General features: G+C 45.2%; 1 pseudogene; it reads right to left on the reverse strand.

Annotated features, from left to right (window-relative positions):
- Positions 1-3,072: 3,072 nt before the first annotated feature.
- Positions 3,073-4,703, reverse strand: Lmo7-ps1 (LIM domain 7, pseudogene 1; annotated as a pseudogene).
- Positions 4,704-5,494: the final 791 nt, after the last annotated feature.

Genomic DNA, 5,494 nt, shown 5'->3' on the forward strand with positions numbered 1-5,494 from the left:
CCAAGGGAGCTCATCCCCTGGTACTGAGTTGAATGTGTATGAAAATAAACATGGTAAATTTTCCCCATGTACAAGAGGAAGGTAAGATTTCGGTCAATTCCTCTGTGGTTCTCTATTTTTCACAAGCTACATGGGCATCTGCTCTATAAGATCCATAGGCTAAGACCCATTTTGGCAACTGCTTTGTGGACACCATCTTGAAGTTTTTAGTAGTACTTTTAGCATAGGACCCTTCATGTTTATTTTCAGTTAGTCCTCCAAATGTTGTAACTTTTACATTTGTCACTTGAACAATTTTCCATCTGCTATGTTAAAGTCCAAGTTACTACAAGTTATCTTTGTATTTAATGACTTAATCAGGCACACTGGAATCTAGCTTATGGTACATATTATACATATTATCTTTACATACTTTCCAAGTAGAATTTATTCACTGGATATAGTATGAAGCTACATAGGAACATTTTTCTAAGCAGGCGATAACCACTGAGCTTCCTCTACCCTATACATGCATATATTTCTATTAACTCCCCGTGTTCTCTTCCATTATTCCTCCTGGTTCCTCTTGATTCTAGAGGCTAGAGAGTTTTGCTTCTATTTCTTGTCATACGTGCACACATGATTTTCTGTGTCTTTATAAAATCTAGGGACCACAAGTCGCTCTCTCTCTCTCTCTCTCTCTCTCTCTCTCTCTCTCTCTCTCTCTCTCTCGGATTTCTTATATTTCTTATATTTATGTTTCAAATATTATTCACATTCCCAGTTTCCTGGATATAAGGAATTACCAATTAGTATTACCCTCCCCTTCATCTGCAAAGGTATTCCACACCACATCCTCTCCCTTCCCAGTCCCCCAACATTCCCCTACACTGAGGGTCCAACCTTGGCAGGACCAAGGGCTTCTCTCCTTCCATTGGTGCCCAACAAGACCTTGCTCTGCTACATATGCAGTTAGAGCCATGGGTCAATTCATGTATAGTCTTTGTGGTAGTGGGAGCTCTGGTTGGTTGGCACTGCTGTTCTTATGGGGTTGCAAGCCCCTTCAACTCTTTGAATCCTTTCTCTAACTCCTCCAACAGGGGTCTTGTTCTCAGTTCAGTGGTTTGCTGCTAGGATTCTCCTCTGTATATGACATGCTCTGACTCTGTCTCTCAGGAGAGATCTACATCCGGTTCCTGTCAGACTGCACTTCTTTGCTTCATCCACCTTATCTAGTTTTGGTGGCTGTATATATATGGGCCACATGTGGGGCAGGCTCTGAATGGCTGTTCTTTCAGTCTATGCTCCAAACGTTGCCTCCATATTCTCTCCTGTGAATATTTTTATTCACCCTTTTACAAAGGCAACTGAACAGAGACGCTCACTAGTTTCTGGAGGAAATTACCGGTATACAAACCACGATTATTTTTCATTATTGAAAATAAACAGCTTTTCTACTGGCATTTGCTTAGCCACAACAGTCCTTGTAAAGAAAACAGAGTGCCCTCCTCAAGCAAATAAAACATTACACAAGCAAAATCACTTTTCAGCTGGATTATTTCTGGGTAAATAAAACCACAAAGAGCAAATGTATGGGTGGATTTAGGTGAAAATTTTTCATATGATTCCACATTAACTTAGAATACATTATAATAGACAAACACAATTACATATTTATATTAACTATTTCAAATAATGTTTAAGAACTTAAAAAAATTGAGGCCGACAGGAGCCGGATGTTGATCGCTCCTGAGAGACACAGCCAGAATACAGCAAACACAGAGGCGAATGCTAGCAGCAAACCACTGAACTAAGAATAGGACCCCCATTGAAGGAATCAGAGAAAGAACTAGAAGAGCTTGAAGGGGCTTGAGACCCCATATGTACAACAATGCCAAGCAACCAGAGATTTCAGGGACTAAGCCACTACCTAAAGACTATACATGGACTGACCCTGGGCTCCAACCTCATAGGTAGCAATGAATATCCTAGTAAGAGCACCAGTGGAAGGGGAAGCCCTGGGTCCTGCTAAGACTGAACCCCCAGTGAACTAGATTGTTGGGGGGAGGGCGGCAAGGGGGGGAGGATGGGGAGGGGAACACCCATAAAGAAGGGGAGGGGGGAGGCGGATGTTTGCCCGGAAACCGGGAAAGGAAATAACACTCGAAATGTATATAAGAAATATTCAAGTTAATAAAAAAAAAATTGAAACAAAATACCCTCTTCGAAAAACCACTTAAGAGTCAAACTAGATCATCAGATCATCAGCATGAGAAGTATTATTTTTTTAAGTTCTTGAGTTTTGTTTTGTTTCCCACTTGTGCTTTTAGGATGCTGAGTTCAAAAGGTAAATACTGCACTCTTCCCCCCCCTCCCCACATAATTACCTTCTTATAAAGAAACAACAAAAATACAGGTCCTACCAACACCACAGTGTTCCTATGTCATCTAACGAGGCAAAGATTATTCATTTTTTTTTAAAAAGAGGGAAAACATACACCATTTTTTTCTTTTTCTTTTTTTATTAACTTGAGTATTTCTTATATACATTTCGAGTGTTATTCCCTTTCCCGGTTTCCGGTCAAACATCCCCCTCCCCCCTCCCCTTCCTTATGGGTGTTCCCCTCCCCATCCTCCCCCCATTGCCGCCCTCCCCCCCACAGTCTAGTTCACTGGGGGTTCAGTCTTAGCAGGACCCAGGGCTTCCCCTTCCACTGGTGCTCTTACTAGGCTATTCATTGCTACCTATGAGGTCAGAGTCCAGGGTCAGTCCATGTATAGTCTTTAGGTAGTGGTTTGGTCCCTGGAAGCTCTGGTTGCTTGGCATTGTTGTACATATGGGGTCTCGAGCCCCTTCAAGCTCTTCCAGTTCTTTCTCTGATTCCTTCAACGGGGGTCCTATTCTCAATTCAGTGGTTTGCTGCTGGCATTCGCCTATGTATTTGCTGTATTCTGGCTGTGTCTCTCAGGAGAGATCTACATCCGGCTCCTGTCGGCCTGCACTTCTTTGCTTCATCCATCTTGTCTAATTGGGCGGCTGTATATGCATGGGCCACATGTGGGGCAGGCTCTGAATGGACATACACCATTTTTTATAGTTCTGCCTCAGTGACCACCGTCTCCTCTTCTACCTGCAACAGTGCTTTTGAGTGGAGGCCTACGTCACATGGCGGCTGGCCGTCCAGATTTGAATCGGAGATAGCAGTCATTGCAGTACAGTTGGTGGTTTCGGGATTCTGACTTCGGCTCCTGAGGAAGAGCCTCCAAGGTCACGCTCACAGGAGACACACTTAAAACAATGTAAATGATAACAAAGACCCAGAGTCTCGATGATCACGGCGGCTCCTTTGCCCAGAATGTTATTACAGTAGGAGCGCACACGTTTCCCACTCACTGACCTGTTACTTGGCTGAGAGCCTGACTGTGACATTGAAGGAGAATGGCTGCCTGGAGAGGGAGACCCCGGGGAGGTCTTCACTGAGCCAGCTGGAGGCGGTACCACAGAGGATGGATTCCGCATGTAGGCACGGTTTGATGTGGACAACAGCTGTGGTGGCAGGCGACTAAAGTCTTGAACAGAGGAAGACGCATAGACTCCTGCAGGCTGGCTGTGCCAAGGGGACTGCCTCCAAGATCCTGGCCGCTGGGAATCCAGATTGTCCAGAGACTCCCCTCTTCTCATGATCCCAGTCAGGCAGATGGGCTCCTTGTTTACACTGGCACTGCGCTGTCAGATCCAGCTGTTGTCATTGTGGAGAGATGTTTTCTTCCTCATTCCCTGAAGGATTTGCTGTCTCTCCAACTCTGCTTCCGAGGGGCCTTGATCCTTCTTAGAACTCCTTTGTGAAAAGCTAGTGGTCCCAATTCGATCTGAATATTTGCTGCTTCAATTCTTCTCTATGAGGGGGTCATTTAACTCTGTAGTAGACCTTGATTTACTCCTGTCAATTGGAAGCAGCCCTGAAGATTCTTCTTCTCTCTTTGGTAGATCGTAGGAATCAATAGGCCTCCGGTACTGGTATATTTTGACCGAAGTTTCTCGTTCCCTCTCTGCCTGGAGCTTCTGTGCTTTAGCTCGTTTTCGAGCCTCAGCCTCGGCCTGGGCCTGGGCCTCTGCCCGAGCCAGGGCCTCTGCCCTGCCCTGGGCTTCTGCCTCAGCCTGAGCTTGGGCCTCAGCCTCCCGCTGCTTCCGGAACTCCTCTTCCTGAGCTTCTTGCTCCTTCCTTTTCTTCTCTTGCTCAAGCATGAGCCTTTCCTGCAGCTTCTGACTTTGGTCCTCATACACAGCATCGTCTTCCAGCTGTCCCCGGTCCTCGTCTCCGGCTCGGGTGCCTTCCCTGTCCAGAGACTTGGACCCTTCACTCCAGCTGGATTCCCAGGAGGCAGTCACAGACTCCCGAGAGGTCAGGGAAATGCTGTTGGAATTTAGGACCATCAGCTCCTCATCCAGGTACTTGGAATTCTCTTTCTCCGCCTCCTGCTGAGCTCTCTGCCACTCTTCCCTCAGCTTCTCCTGCTCACTTTGGTATTTTTCCTGCAGTAGTCGATCTTGCTCTTTCTGCCACTGCTCCTGCCGGTCTCTCCTCCTCTTGATCCCAAGCCCAGCGACTCAGGGCACTGAGGGTTGGAACCGGAAGATCAGGAGCCACAGAATCAGAGCTTCCTTGTTCAAAAAATTGTGATCGCCTTTTTAAATTTTTCAAAGAAATGGATTCTGATGCTTTTGAATTTATTCACCCTTTTAAGAATAAGTGAAGCATCTGCATTTTAGTCATCCTTCTTCTTGAGCTTGCTGTGGTCTGTGGATTGTATCTTGGGTAATTTGAGCTTTTGGGCTAATATCCACTTATCAATAAGTGCATACCATGTGTGCCTTTCTGTGATTGGGTTACCTCACTCACTATTATATTTTCTAGTTCAATCCATTTGCCTGTGAATTTCATGAAGTCATTGTTTTTGACTGCTGAGTAGTTCTCCATTATGTAGATGTACCACATTTTCTGTATCCATTCCTCTGTTGGAGGCCATCTGGGTTCTTTTCACCTTGTGGCTATTAAAATTAAGGCTGCTATAAACATAATGGAGCATGTGTCTTTGTTGTATGTTGGAGCATCATTTGGGTATATGCCCGGAGAGGTATAGCTGGATTCTCAGGTACTGCAATGCCCAATTATCTGAGGAACCTCCAGACTGATTTCCAAAGTGGTTGTACCAGCTTGCGATCCCACCAACAAAGGAGGAGTGTTCCTCTTTCTCCACATCCTGGCCAGCATCTGCTGTCACCTGAGTTTTCTACCTTAGCCATTCTGACTGGTATGAGGTAGAATCTCATGGTTGTTGCGATTTGCATTTCCTGTATGACAAAGGATGATGAGCATTTCTTTAGATACTTCTCAGCCATTCAATATTCCTCAGCTGAGAATTCTTTGTTTAGTTCTACACCCCATTTTTACTAGGGATACTTGGCTCTCGGGAGTCTAACTTCCTGAGGTCTTTGTATACTTTGGATATTAAC

The sequence above is a fragment of the Rattus norvegicus genome, chromosome 20 (assembly GCF_021556685.1).
Source record: "Rattus norvegicus strain SHRSP/BbbUtx chromosome 20, alternate assembly SHRSP_T2T, whole genome shotgun sequence".
Taxonomy (NCBI): domain Eukaryota; kingdom Metazoa; phylum Chordata; class Mammalia; order Rodentia; family Muridae; genus Rattus; species Rattus norvegicus.